The sequence below is a fragment of the Botryllus schlosseri genome, chromosome 2, assembly GCF_051294905.1.
Source record: "Botryllus schlosseri isolate E-star chromosome 2, Bs_hap1, whole genome shotgun sequence".
In the NCBI taxonomy this organism is placed as follows: domain Eukaryota; kingdom Metazoa; phylum Chordata; class Ascidiacea; order Stolidobranchia; family Styelidae; genus Botryllus; species Botryllus schlosseri.
The window spans coordinates 7158316-7171792 of record NC_137237.1 but is presented as its reverse complement, the minus strand read 5'-3'; the positions used below and the strand labels follow the sequence as shown (position 1 = coordinate 7171792).

The window sequence follows — 13477 nt, the reverse complement described above, 5'->3', positions numbered from 1 at the left end:
TGGACAGACGTTAACCATTCTCATGCATATGCGAACGCACTGTGATTTGATATGGACTGAACTTGATTTTTGCTGTATTTATTTCAATTCACAGTTTCATTTAATTTCCAAGTTTTTGCGAATTCAGTAATTCTAATTCTAATCTAATTCGGAAAAAACCGTGTAACTCTAATTCTAATTCTAATCTAATTTTGAAAAACTGTAGCTCTAATTCTAATTCTAATCTAATTTGGAAAAACTGTGTAGCTCTAATTCTAATTCTAATCTAATTTGAAAAAGCTGAAAATTTTTTAGTTGTCCAGGTCTGTTATAGACAGTAAGCCGTCTGTGTTGTGTTGTGTCACAGTCTCCAGTTTCAAGGCTTAAATGTACTATGTTGTTCCGAGACCGAAGTTCCGAGGCTGCTGTCCTCTGTTTTCCAAGGACCATTCAAATTGATGTTCTGGATTCAATATGACAGGCCCAATCTATGAGATAACAATTGCGTATGTGTCCGAATTCGTTGACCTTTGCAGTTAGGCTTACGCAATCTCTCGAGTTCTAGTCATTGGAATTAGTCTGGTCAAGTCAAGTGCGAACATGAATCGTATTGAATCTTTGCTCCGTACGTAGTTTACGCAGTTGCCTTTAGAGCAGTGGTTCCCAAACGGTGGGGAATTCAATTGTTTCTGGTGGGGAATAGACGCATTTGTTCAGAACTATCCTCAGAACAGTCTTCATATTCACGGAGACGCATGCGCAATTACCGTTACCAGTTAGCTGCTCTGGAATGTATGTATCGAACATTATATTGCGTGTTGTTCACAAAACCTCATTTTAAACTCTGGATGGCCAATCATGGCGTCACAAACGCATCCAGCACGACTGGTTTGACGTGAAATATCGCTTTCACGAAATTTTGAGCGTTGCTGGTATTCGTTCACAATACGTTTTACGTTGCAGTTATAGGCGATTGTCTTGCGTACTGGTGTGATTGCGTGTCTTGTGTAGTCGAACCAGCAAATAGCTGCTCTGTGATGCCAAAAATGTTGGGTAGTGGGGAACAGGACCGTAACTGCCGCACGCCAAACCTCCCAATTGGGGGGGGGGGGGGGGCGAGCTTGAAGGGGCCCAAAATGATTTCGTGAATTAACATAAATTATAGAGTACTTTTTGGAAATGAAGACTTCGGCGTCGGCCATTACTGCGCCAGGACGCACCAAGACATATGAAGTTATAGGCCATGTAACATGCGTGTGTACCAGTACGATCAGCAGCGAGTAGACCTCGGCCGAGAATGATTAAGGAATGCCCTTGTGGCGACCGAAAACTTCTATATATATACAATATACATATATGTTTAATTTTTTATAGGCGGCTAAATGGCTGGCGCCGAATGTTCCTGTCCTGGCGATCTGAACCTCACAGGACAATAATTTAGGGTTGCCATACGTCCGGACATGTCCGGAATTTCACTGAAAAATCTGCGTCCGGGAGGAATTCCTAAAATATGCCTAAATGTCCGTAATTTTGACGGTTTGAAGTAGGCTTCAAATTTTTTCGTATATCAACATAAACAATATTATTTTGAAGCAGATTTATGCTATTAAAAATTGTTTCTTCGCACCGCTCGCGAATTAATGCAACGTATATTGATATTAGTATGGGCACCAGGCACCACCCTCACCAAATTTGCAATCAAAATAAATAGTTTGGGCAAGCTGATTTTTTAGTAATCAGCTTATCAAGTTTGGAGCTAGTCCACGGAACATTTTGAAGTTGGAAATGCGGTCGCGACCACAAAAAGTTGGAAATCACCAGCTGTGTGCCATACCTGCTGGTGCATTTTATAGTAGCCTAATATATGGAAGAATCAATAATATTGACAGAAGTCATTCAAAAAATTTGACAGCCAGATGCATGCTGTAAGCGCCCAAAAAGTTACATCGACTACCCTACGATGGGCCCAAGATCAGTGCTTTTTTATTCGGCGGAAGGGGGCAGAAAAATATTGTTTCGGACCTGGTTAAAACACATAACCAGATAGCCGCACCGACCCAACGGTATAGCAGGGCTGTCCAACACAATCCCGACTGGCCATGACACGGCCCGTCAGACGATTTCATCCGGACCGTGGAGAAATCTATTACAGACCCTAGCAAGTATAGAAATTGTTATGTTCTTGATCTTGTTCGAACAATAACTCAATACGACGAGGTTGCAATATGAAATCAGTATATATTAACAGCAGAATAACTTTAAGACAGGCGACACGATCCAGAGTTCAGTTAAAGGGGTTCTCAACCCGCGGCCCGCGGGCCGCATGCGTCCCGCAGACGATTCTTTTGCGGCCCGCGACTCCTTTCGATATAATCACTACTGGCCCCGTTTTGTTATGGAAGAACGATGTGTCACATTTGTCGAAGAACAGTTGTTGTAACAAAGCCTAGAAGCTTGAAATGATAGCACGATAGTTTCATCTGGAGTTATACATATCAAACGTTGCTAGCTTGGTTTCAAGCCCAGCAATCCATATTTCGAATCATATTTAAAATTGCCGACGACGTGACAGACGCATTGTTCAAAATTGCTTGGAATATCGCTAAACCCAAGAATCTGCTAGAGAAGGTATGACTTCAATAAAACTTTAACGTACTGTGCGAATATTCGCTATTTCTGGAACTTAGCAAAAAGTCCCAAATCACCTGACAAATTTCGAAGCTACAGTTGTCTGATTCAGCAATCACCAGAAGAGTAATAGCGATCTCAGTCGATATTTTATCGCATGCTCTGTAACAGGTTGGCACGTAGACTACTTTAGCCTAACATTGGACCTATCCATCAATGCACACAGTGCACACACATTGCATAGCTAATTATCCTGGTGCTTTTTATAGGAATGGTCATGGGCATATTTCCAGAGGAAATGCTGACGGGGCAAACGTGGGAAGGGGACCATGACATCAATTTGACAAAGCTGACTTCCATAACTATTGGTGTAGGGCTCCAGCCATGGAAGGAAAGGCGAAGAGTTGATTGATTTGCTCAGAAATGACCCCTAACGTCTCAAGTCTTCTCATATCACTGAGAGCTCAAAGTGATAATGACCTCAGTAACGAAAAATTCACCGTAATTTTATACTTGCTCGCTCACGCATTGAAACAGAGAGTTCGGTTCTCTGGTGGTGGAAGGGTTTGAGGGGTGCATATACTATAATACCGACATGGCAACGAATGGAATGTACGCTCCATGAAGGGATTTACTTGCGCCACTTGAAGATCGATATTCTCACAAAAAAAACAGCACCTGCAAACCTACGAACGCTCTCCATTAATGCTTTAGAATGCATAAAAATGCACTAAATGCCCGAATAAGACTGATAAATAGACCTAAATTTAATAGTAGCTCACAAATACATTGTGATAATGTTCTGCGGCCCGCATCGTCTCTTAGTGTGAAAATGCGGCCCGTTATACGAGGGAAGTTGAGAACCCCTGAGTTAAACGAAAGACCACGAGACAACAGAACACAGGGTATAAATACAAAGCACGACAAACGAGGAAATAATGATTGGCGGTAATTACTAATCCTAGACAAATAAGAAACAAACGATACCAACGTAAAATGCACGAACATACAAGTCCTCCCCTGTAAGTTAAGAATACAAGGTAGTTTACGTTGGCCGATAGAACTCAGTTTGTTTTCTAAGTCTAAGCGGATAACGTCTGCCCGACGTTCGAGCAGGACTAGCTACAGGACGTTGTGCCCTATTCCTGACCAATGGTTGCTCAACTTGTGGTTGCCGAGGTTGAACAACTTCCTGTGTGGCTGTATTATTGCCAGCTGAAATCAAGCGTGGTTGGAGTTAGTTCTTATGCCTTCTCCAATACCCATGATCTGTTTTTACAATGTACACAACACGCCCCAGTATTTCCGTCACCACGCCAGCAACCCACTTTGGTCCGCTTCGGTAACTGCAAGCGTATACCGAGGAACCAATCTCGAAATGAGTGACTGATTGTCTAGGCGTAACGGGTTTCGATTTATCGAAGGGCGAGCACAAACTTAACAAATTACGCGGCTATCGACCATGTAAAATCTCGGCAGGCGTTTTCCAGTCTATGCCCGGGTGCGGTGCACATCGGTACGTAGCGAGAAGTGTTTGGAGCGCGAAGTTGAGATCTTTTCCCCCGTCGCAATTTTTTATTAATCCAGCTTTTAAAGTCTGGACGAAACGATCCGCTTCCCCGTTCGAGGCAGGGTGAAAAGACGGTGATACGATATGGCTGATTGCCAAATTAGAGCAAAACGTATCGAATTCATTCGATGTGAATTGCGGCCCGCCATCCGTGACAATTGTTATGGGCAAGCCTTCGATAGAGAAGACTTCCCTCAAAGCGTTGACCACACACAAGGTTGCGGTAGAACCGACATTCATTACTTCACCGAAAGGATATTTCGAATGCGCATCGACGATGACAAGAAACATTTTATTGTTAATTGGACCTGCGAAATCCAAGTGAATTCGTTCAAAGTTTTCCGAAGTTTTTAGCCATTCGCGATACTGACGATCAGGCGCTTTCATTACCTTACGGCAAGCGTCGCAACTCTTAACGAGATTTTCAATGTCGCGATTAATGGAAGGCCATGCGATGCAGACTTGGACAACTAGAAAATTTTCAGCTTTTCTGAATTAGATTAGAATTAGAATTAGAGCTCCACAGTTTTTTTCAAACTAGATTAGAATTAGAATTAGAGCTACACAGTTTTTCCAAATTAGATTAGAATTAGAATTAGAGCTACACAGCTTTTTCAAATTAGATTAGAATTAGAATTAGAGCTACTAAGCTTTTTCCAGATTAGATTAGAATTAGAATTGGAGCTACTTAGTTCGCAAAAACTTGGAAATTGAATGAAATTGTATATGGGAAATGAATACAGCAAAATGCAGTTCACATCAAATCATAGTGCGTGGTGCAGAAGACCGTGAGGCGATAAGCGCCACATATTTTTGTTTAATAAAAAACGACAACAGTGCATTCCCATAACCATGAGAATGGTTAACTTCTGTACACCAAGCTTGGCTCGATTTTTACTATACTTTAATAAAATATTACTTCTTTTATGGTAACCATGGGCATCCCCCATGTTAGTCAGAATGGCGATGCACTAACGTAAAGTTTTAGAAACTAGAATGTTGTTCGCAGACTACAAGCTACTCTAGCAGACTATTATATGTCATAATATCTACTATGACTGCACGGTGTAAGTAAGGCGATGGCGGCTTGGCACTGGATTTCTCTGCGCAAGAGGGATATTCTTTTTAACTCACTGCAATAGAGCAAGCTGCCTCGGACAAAGAGGCATTTTCAGGAAAACAATAATTAGATTAGAACTAGAATTAGAGAATACGGACATTTCACAAATTGGATTAGAATTAGAATTAGAGCATAAGAACATCTCACAAATTAGATTAGAATTAGATTACTTGCATTTCGCTCTAATTTAGTGAAATTAGACAACTAGAATTATCTAGTTGTCCAAGTCTGATGCGATGTAACGTCGAGCCATCTGCTTCATTTTCGCGATACCCCAATGTCCTTCGTGCAACAATGATAAGACTCGTGAGCGAAGTGACTGCGGAATTACTACGCGCTGAAAACCATCAATATTGAGCATGACTATGTCTTCGTGCAGAGAAAGCGAATGTTTGCGAGTCGAAAACCAAGAAAAATCATCAATGTGCGTCTTTGCATTCCAATTACCATGAGTGACAGATAATTTCACTAGTTCCATGGTTTTGTCTTTCAGCGTCGCGTCGCGAATTTCATTGCGAGTTAACGGTAAGCCATCGAATGCCATATAAATAGCGCGAACGATCTCCGCGTTTTCACGAATTTCCAGTTCGTCAAACTCAGGGTCTTGACCAGTGGTTCTCAAGCTTTTTCACTGTGGGAGCCATTTTATGAACCTCAACTCTGTCGGGAGCCGCATGATGGCACGAATAACGTAATTTATTGAGAATAGAAAAATATCATCAAAAATGGTATCAACGAAATGGTGTACGGCTAAAATAGCGACGGCCTTAATAGCGACGGCCAAAACACCGACTGGCCACAACAGCGACGGCCATAACAGCGACGGCCAAAACCGCGATTGGCTCAAACAGCGACGGCCAAAACAAATACGACAATTTCCCCAGACGACACTGTGACAGCGGGCACTCCCCATACGGACAACTTCCGAAACGACGTTACCCAGCCACGTCCCTTCACCGATGGTATACCGAGGTATACCCTTCACCGTTGAAGCCGATTGCGGATGATTTACAATTTACATTCTTCCAGATAGTAAATAGATAGTGATCACCACAGATTTAGCGTCACAACATGTTTATTGAGACTTAATCCACAATCTTTCTGAGTTCCGAGAGCATGTGAATTGAGTTTGGATGAACAAGGCGTGACGCTAAATCTGTGGTGATCACTATCTATTTTGCAACTTAGTGCGAAACTTGAAATTGAATTTGATTTTTCACAAGTTTGTCATAACGAGGTTTCATCGTGGAGGAAGCTGTGCACAAGAGCTGTTTCAGATGACGATCAGTCAATCGGTTGCGATATTTGCTTTTGATCCTCACTAATTTGCTGAAAAGGGCTTCACATACATAGGTTGAACCGAACATGCAGGTATTCTTCGATGCGTTAGCTATCAGGTTGGGGTATTTTTCTTCAGGAACAGCACCCCAAAATTCAAGGAGTCCATTGCTTTGAAACAACAGTCGCAATTCTATATCGGACTGCAAGTCCAGCAGTTCCATCTGAAAAATATCAGGGGCAGTGGCGGCATCTACTGCCATTGGGTTTGAAAATATATTCATCAGGGGTACGGAATGATGCATTCCCTCTATTCGACGTTTAAACCCGTCAATCAAGGTACTAATAACCTGGTCATATGTTTTGAATGATCCATTCTGTCGGTGGTTTGAAAGCGTTACAAAATGTGTCGTAACACCCTCCTCTAGGTGCTTTCTCCAAAGACACAATTTCTCAATGAAACCAGACACTGTCCCGTACCAGGCGTGACAGAGCTTGTTATTTCCTTGTAAGTTCCGATTTAGTGACGACAGGTGTGAGGTAATATCCACCATGAACGCCAAGTCAGCAACCCAGTGTTCGTTTCCCAACTGAGGGATGTCTTTCTTTCCTTCGACAAATATTTTAATCTCAGGAAGTAGCGCGTAAAATCTTTTGAGGCATGCAGCTCGGCTTAGCCATCGCACAGCGGTGAACATGATCAAGTCTCCATGGTCAGCATCAATATCGGTGAGAAAAGCCTTGAATTTTCGATGGTTAAGTGCGTTTGCTCGAATCCAATTTACGGTCGATATTACTATATCTGTCACATTGGACATCTTTAATGATTTAGCAACAAGACTTTCCTGGTGTATAATGCAGTGTTGCCAAGTCACAGCGTCAAGATTCTGTTCAGCACGCCATTTGTTGACGAGTCCTTGAAGACCTAGATTTTTGCCGAGCATTGCTGGGCAGCCATCTGTCGCCAATGAATATAATTTCGATGGGTCTAAATGCGCTTCTTGAAGAGTAGCATGAAATTCACGAAACATGTCGGTTCCCTTCGTTGTGCCATGAATAGATCGCAAAGTAAGAAACTCCTCGCAAATCTTGAAATCTGGCATGACTCCCCGGATGAATACAGCTAATTGCTCTATGTCGGTAATGTCGTTAGTGCTGTCAAGAGCAAGCGAGTAGTAAGAAAAATCTTGCGACTTGTGAATAAGTTGCTCATGCAGATCTTGGGATATGCAATCGACACGACGCGTTACTGTATCATTGCTAAGCTGCAATTTTTTAGCTTTCTGCTGAATGGCAGGAGAACAATTGTCTTCGGTAAACAAAACAATAGCCTGCTTCGTAATTTCGCCATCAGAATATGGCTTCATATTGCTGGCCAATAGATGACTGATCTTATATGATGTTATTGTTACCTCTTCGGGTTCTTTTTTTTTTAAAAACATTTTTCCTTGTTTGCTACGCTCTGCTTTCAGACATTCTAACTTCCGTTTCCTTGATTCACCTTGATAGACGTCGTATTTTCCCGCATGTGTTTTATAATGCCTCTTAACGTTGAAAGATTTTACACCGTTTATTATTATAGGGCACAGAAGGCATTTCGCTTTGCCGTTTTCCTCAATTTGAAAATACGCCTCTTCCCATTCACTTTGAAAGGCCCGATTTTCTTGCACAAGGGTGCGAGATTTCTTTGCAGGTTGATCTGAACCTGACATTATCATTGAACCAAAGTCTCCGATATTTTCTAACGCTATCAAGATCAAAGCAAAGAGTAAGAAAATAAAGTACCTGCAGTTACCCCAAACGTTGATTGTCTTATTGACCGAGTCTCTTGTCACCCGTATTCTAATATGAGCCGCCGTCTCGAGCGAAATAAACTTCGCCCGTCTCATTACAGACACCTGATTAGGCTTAGGTCAGACGGTCAGAGCCTTCAGTAAAGCAGTAAAGGTTCGGATTTAAAGCCTACCGAAATTACTATCGGTAATGTTACGTCACTACCCGTACAACTTGTATTACGTAGGATTCTATTGTGATCAGGGAATGACCTTCGCGTCAGTAAACGTGAACATAAACGTACATTTGTTGTGTTGAAGGCGCGATTTATTTATGATCATGAATAATTAGAATTTCCGTAGAAGCATCAATGATTTCACATCGTTAGTGAGAGCCGCACGGAGAGCAGTCGAGAGCCGCGGTTGAGAATCACTGGTCTTGACCCTTTGGTAGGCGAGATAAACCGTCGGCGTTTCCGTGCTGATTAGTCGGTTTATAGCGAATATCGTATTAGTAAGCCATGAGCGTTAGTGCCCATCGCTGTAAGCGTTGCGCTGTAATCACGGGAATTTTCTTGTCCGGCGAGAAAATAGCTAAAAGTGGTTTGTGGTCCGTTACGAGCGTAAATTTTCTACCATTCAAGAATTGACGAAATTTAGTGACTCCGTAAATGATTGACAGAGCTTCCTTCTCTATTTGAGAGTAGGATTTTTGCGAATCCGGAAGCGTTTTCGACGCGTGTGTGATCGGCCTCTCTTCGCCATTGTGCTCGATTGAGAGGACAGCGCCGATTCCGAATTGAGAAGCATCAGTTGACAAAATGAGCTGCTTGTTTACATCATAATGAGCTAACTGCGTAGCGTCGATTACGTCGTTTTTGAGAATGCGAAAAGCTGCGACACAGTCCGCATTCCAATTGAATTCCGCGTCTTTTTGAAGAAGACGGTACAAGGCAGTGGCTTTATTCGTGAAATTAGGAATAAACGCGCGATACTAATTTACTTTGCCCAGGAATGCCTGTCGCTGGCGAACATCCTGAGGTTTAGGCAACTGTTTGATTGCTTCAACGGATTTGTTAGACGGTCGTTTGCCGTCCTTGTCGATTATGTGACCAAGGTACTCGATACTACTTTTGAAAAATTCACATTTCGCAAAGTTGACGGTGAAACCGTACTCGGTGAGGCGCTCAAAGAGTAGCGATAAGTTGCGAAAATGGTCGCGTTCATCAATGCCAGTAACGATTATGTCATCGATAAAACTAGCAACACCGGGTAAGCCGGCGATCATGGCATCAATACAACGTTGAAAATTTGCGGGACTAGATGCGACTCCGAAACACATGCGTCGATAACGGAATAGACCGAATTGCGTGTTGATGACACACAAATTCTTCGCATCATCATCTAATTCTAGCTGAAAATAAGCATCGGCAAGATCAATTTTCGTGAATATACAACCACCCTGTAACTTGAAGAATTTCATCCAAGGAGGGCAGGGGATGTTGATCTATCTGAATTTGTTGATTCAATGCTTTGAAGTCACCACAAATGCGTACTGAACCATTTGATTTAGTGACGGCAACAATTGGTGCTGCCCAATCACTGTAATTGATTGGTTCGAGAATATCTTGATTGACTAATCTATCCAATTCGGTTTGAACAGCGATTTGCCTTGCAAACGGCAAGGACGTGGCTTGTTGAATACGGGCTTGGCAATAGGTTTCAAGTGAATGGTCACCTTTGTCTTGGTGCATCGTCCTAATACAATTGAGAAAACGGAGGGAAATTTGGACTGAAAAGATACCAATTTGTCGTTCGAATCACAAATGTCAATAGTATTACATGATTGCGATTTGACCATCTGCGAACAAATTGCATCCAAAGCAGACGTTCCCTTAGCGGTCATGGAGAAAGCATCGCTCCAATCGAGACCAAAAATGTTTTGCCCACGGTGTTCGTCCAGAACTACCAATTTTAAGCCAACTAGAACTTCCGAACCCACCTGCACGGTTACAGTGCAAATACCTTTCACTTTCTATGGCTTGTCGCCATACGCTACGAAAGAGCAATAGTATGTTGAGAGTTTCGGAGAGCCCAAAGTTTTGTACCCAGTCAATCCCACCATGGCGGAGGGTGCACCAGTGTCCCACTGTGTCGGCAACGGAATGCCGTTGATGCTGGAGTTGATCCAGAGCTGGTTTCCTACGCGTCGATATAGTTGATCGATGTCGAAGGAGAGGAGCGGCACTGAGCAGAAATTGACGGATGTGACCTGTTGCGTGATACTAGGTTTGGTAGACATGCAAACAGGTTTGATATGACCTTTACGACCACATTTCTGACATACTGAATGTCGATATTGACAGTCTTTTCTCTGGTGATCGATGAAACAGCGGCTGCAGGATTTCAGTCTTTCCGGGAAGTTGCCCTGAATGGATTTGGAAGGTTTTTTCCCCTTCTGATAGCTTCCAGTCATTTTGTTGACGATGGAAGTATCTTTACCGTTACTCTCGCCCTGGATAACCCTATCGGTTTCCAGCGTTCTCACGTATGTTGCAGCTACTTTGAGAACGTCGTCAAGGGATGAATTGGTTTGTGTTAGAGTCCAGGGGTGGGCAAACTTTTGAGCTCGCGGGCCGCATTCAACATTTGAATCCATTCGCGGGCCGCACTATATAAGACTGGGATTATAAACCAAAACGCAATATTGGTATTTGATTACATAGTGAGGACATAGATATAATATATATGCTTATTTAAAACAAACCAAACATTGCTTTGATGATGTCGTACACGCGTCAGAAACATAGTGGCGAGATGTCATATGCTGGTAGATAACCAATTTGTCAAAACTATAGAGATGAAAGTTGGTTGTCCCGATTCTTAGAACTGGATTGAAATTTAAAACTGTGAGCAGCGATAAGTTCATAGATTAGGTAATTCCAGTTTTGGGTTCAGTTCCATGACACACAATGCTGACAGCATCATAACCATGTTAGCTTCAAACACGTTTCTATTATGTGTAGATATAATATATTAATACCCCAATTCTACGCAAACAGGTAACGAATCTACCTAAAACACGCGCGAATCGTTTTTATAAGCACATCACTGAAATAATTGAAACTGGAGTGGCCAATCTGAAATCACACTCGTGATCCGAATTATGTCAATCTCGTTTATGATTTCTGTGATGGTTAGCAGTTGAAACCTTTTTAACTGCGTGGGCCTTGAAATCGGGCTGTCGCGCCAGAAATTAAACATAAAAAAGAGTATAGAAAGTATTTACCTTAGAACAGTGGTTCTCAATTTTTTAACACGCCCCCCCTTAAGATGGTGAAAGATTTCGCGCCCCCTTATTGTAACATCACAAAACGCAACTAGGGTTGAAGCAGACCTAACGGATTGTTTAATGGCATGGAACGACTGTGGATGATGTATTTTGAAATCTGAAATTCAGACTAAATACCGAGCACGAAATATGAACTGTAGATAAATCGCGCGGAGCGCGCAAAAAAATTTCGCTTTAGCTCAGCTTCGCGCCCCCCATTCAGATGCTTCCACGCCACCAAGGGGTGGGTGGGCGCGCCACACAGTTTGAGAACCACTGTGAAATACACAAAGAAAAAGTTCAATCAAGTCCCTGCATTAAGTCGATTTTTAGTACGCATTTATTCAATATTTTGAAAAAAGTTTCTTTTGACTCTCGCGGGCCGCACAGAACGGTGTTGCGGGCCGCATGCGGCCCGCGGGCCGTAGTTTGCCCACCCCTGTGTTAGACAATGCCGTCTCACATCCGCGTGCGGCGTTTCTTTAATGATGAGATCGCGCATTAGCTCATCAACGTAGCTCTGATCACAGCCATCTCTTGAGCATATGAAGTTGCAATCTTTGGAGATTCCGCGTAGAGTAGCGATCCAATCGGCGTACGATTGTCCCGGTTGCATTTTACAGTTGTAAAATTCGTACCTGGCTGCTTGCACATGAATGGAGTCTTTGAAGTGTGTAGACAAATTCTCAGTCAACGCGTCGAAAGTTTGCGCACTGACATCAGCGGCACCAAACAAATTACGTAGGAGCGAGTACTTTTCAGGTCCGACCCATGAGAGTAGACAAGCTCTTTTCTTCTCCATGTTGGAAATGCCGTAAATTGCAAGGTGATGGTTGAATCGTTGCAGATATTGGCCCCACTTCTCCTTCGATTTTACAAACGAATCAAACTTGGGAGCGGTAGCTTCTGATGTTGACGTACCGGGACTCAACCTTTGTGCTAATTGAGATATGGCTTCCTCATGCTGCAGCTTTTGCTGTGCCATATCTTCTTTGTGCTGTGCCATCTCCTCTTTGTGCTGTGCGCGTTGTTGGTCCAAATCTTCTCTGTGCCGGGCATTTTGCAGCTCCAGCTGTGCCTGTTGTTGCTTCAGCTCTTCTTTACGCTGTGCTTTTTGATTTACCATGGTTTCTTCATGCTGCTTTTGTTGCTTCGCCATCATTTCCTGCTGCTTCTCCAGAAGCTTCAATATACTTGCTTCCATGATATATACAGTATTCGTCGCAGAAATAACTTTGAATCCGACTTCTGACACCAATTGTTATGTTCTTGATCTTGTTCGAACAATAACTCAATACGACGAGGCTGCAATATGAAATCAGTATATATTAACAGCAGAATAACTTTAAGACAGGCGACACGATCCAGAGTTCAGTTAAACCAGTGGTTCTTAACCTTGCCTCCAGCGCCCCCCAGGGGGCGCTGGCGATTTTGATGGGGGGCGGAAACGCTCAGGGGGCGATATGAGGGGCGCTGGGCTCAGGGGGGCGGTATGGGGGGCGCTGGAGAAAAATGGCTTCGCAGTAGATGATGTGGTAGTAGCAGGGTTGTAACCAAGTCACAAGGCTCCGAGTCACAAGTCAATCTCACTTTTATAGTTTTGACTCGAGTCAAGTTCCCACCGAGTCAAGTCCGAGTCCAAGTCAGCGAACAGAGGATCGAGTCCGAGTCATGGTATTATGACTCGAGTCCGAGTCCAAGTCATTGTGTTGACTGCTCAGTTTCCAGTTAAAGTCTTCCTAAACCCACTTTTTAAAATCTGTTTGGTGATATTGAATGGTTCGCATTTATAATATATC

At 42.9% G+C, this 13477-nt stretch overlaps 1 long non-coding RNA gene across 1 annotated transcript in view; it reads left to right on the top strand.

Annotated features, from left to right (window-relative positions):
* Positions 1–13477, top strand: part of LOC145456345 (uncharacterized) — a 126389-nt gene that overhangs the window by 60553 nt on the left and 52359 nt on the right. The window lies entirely within an intron of this gene.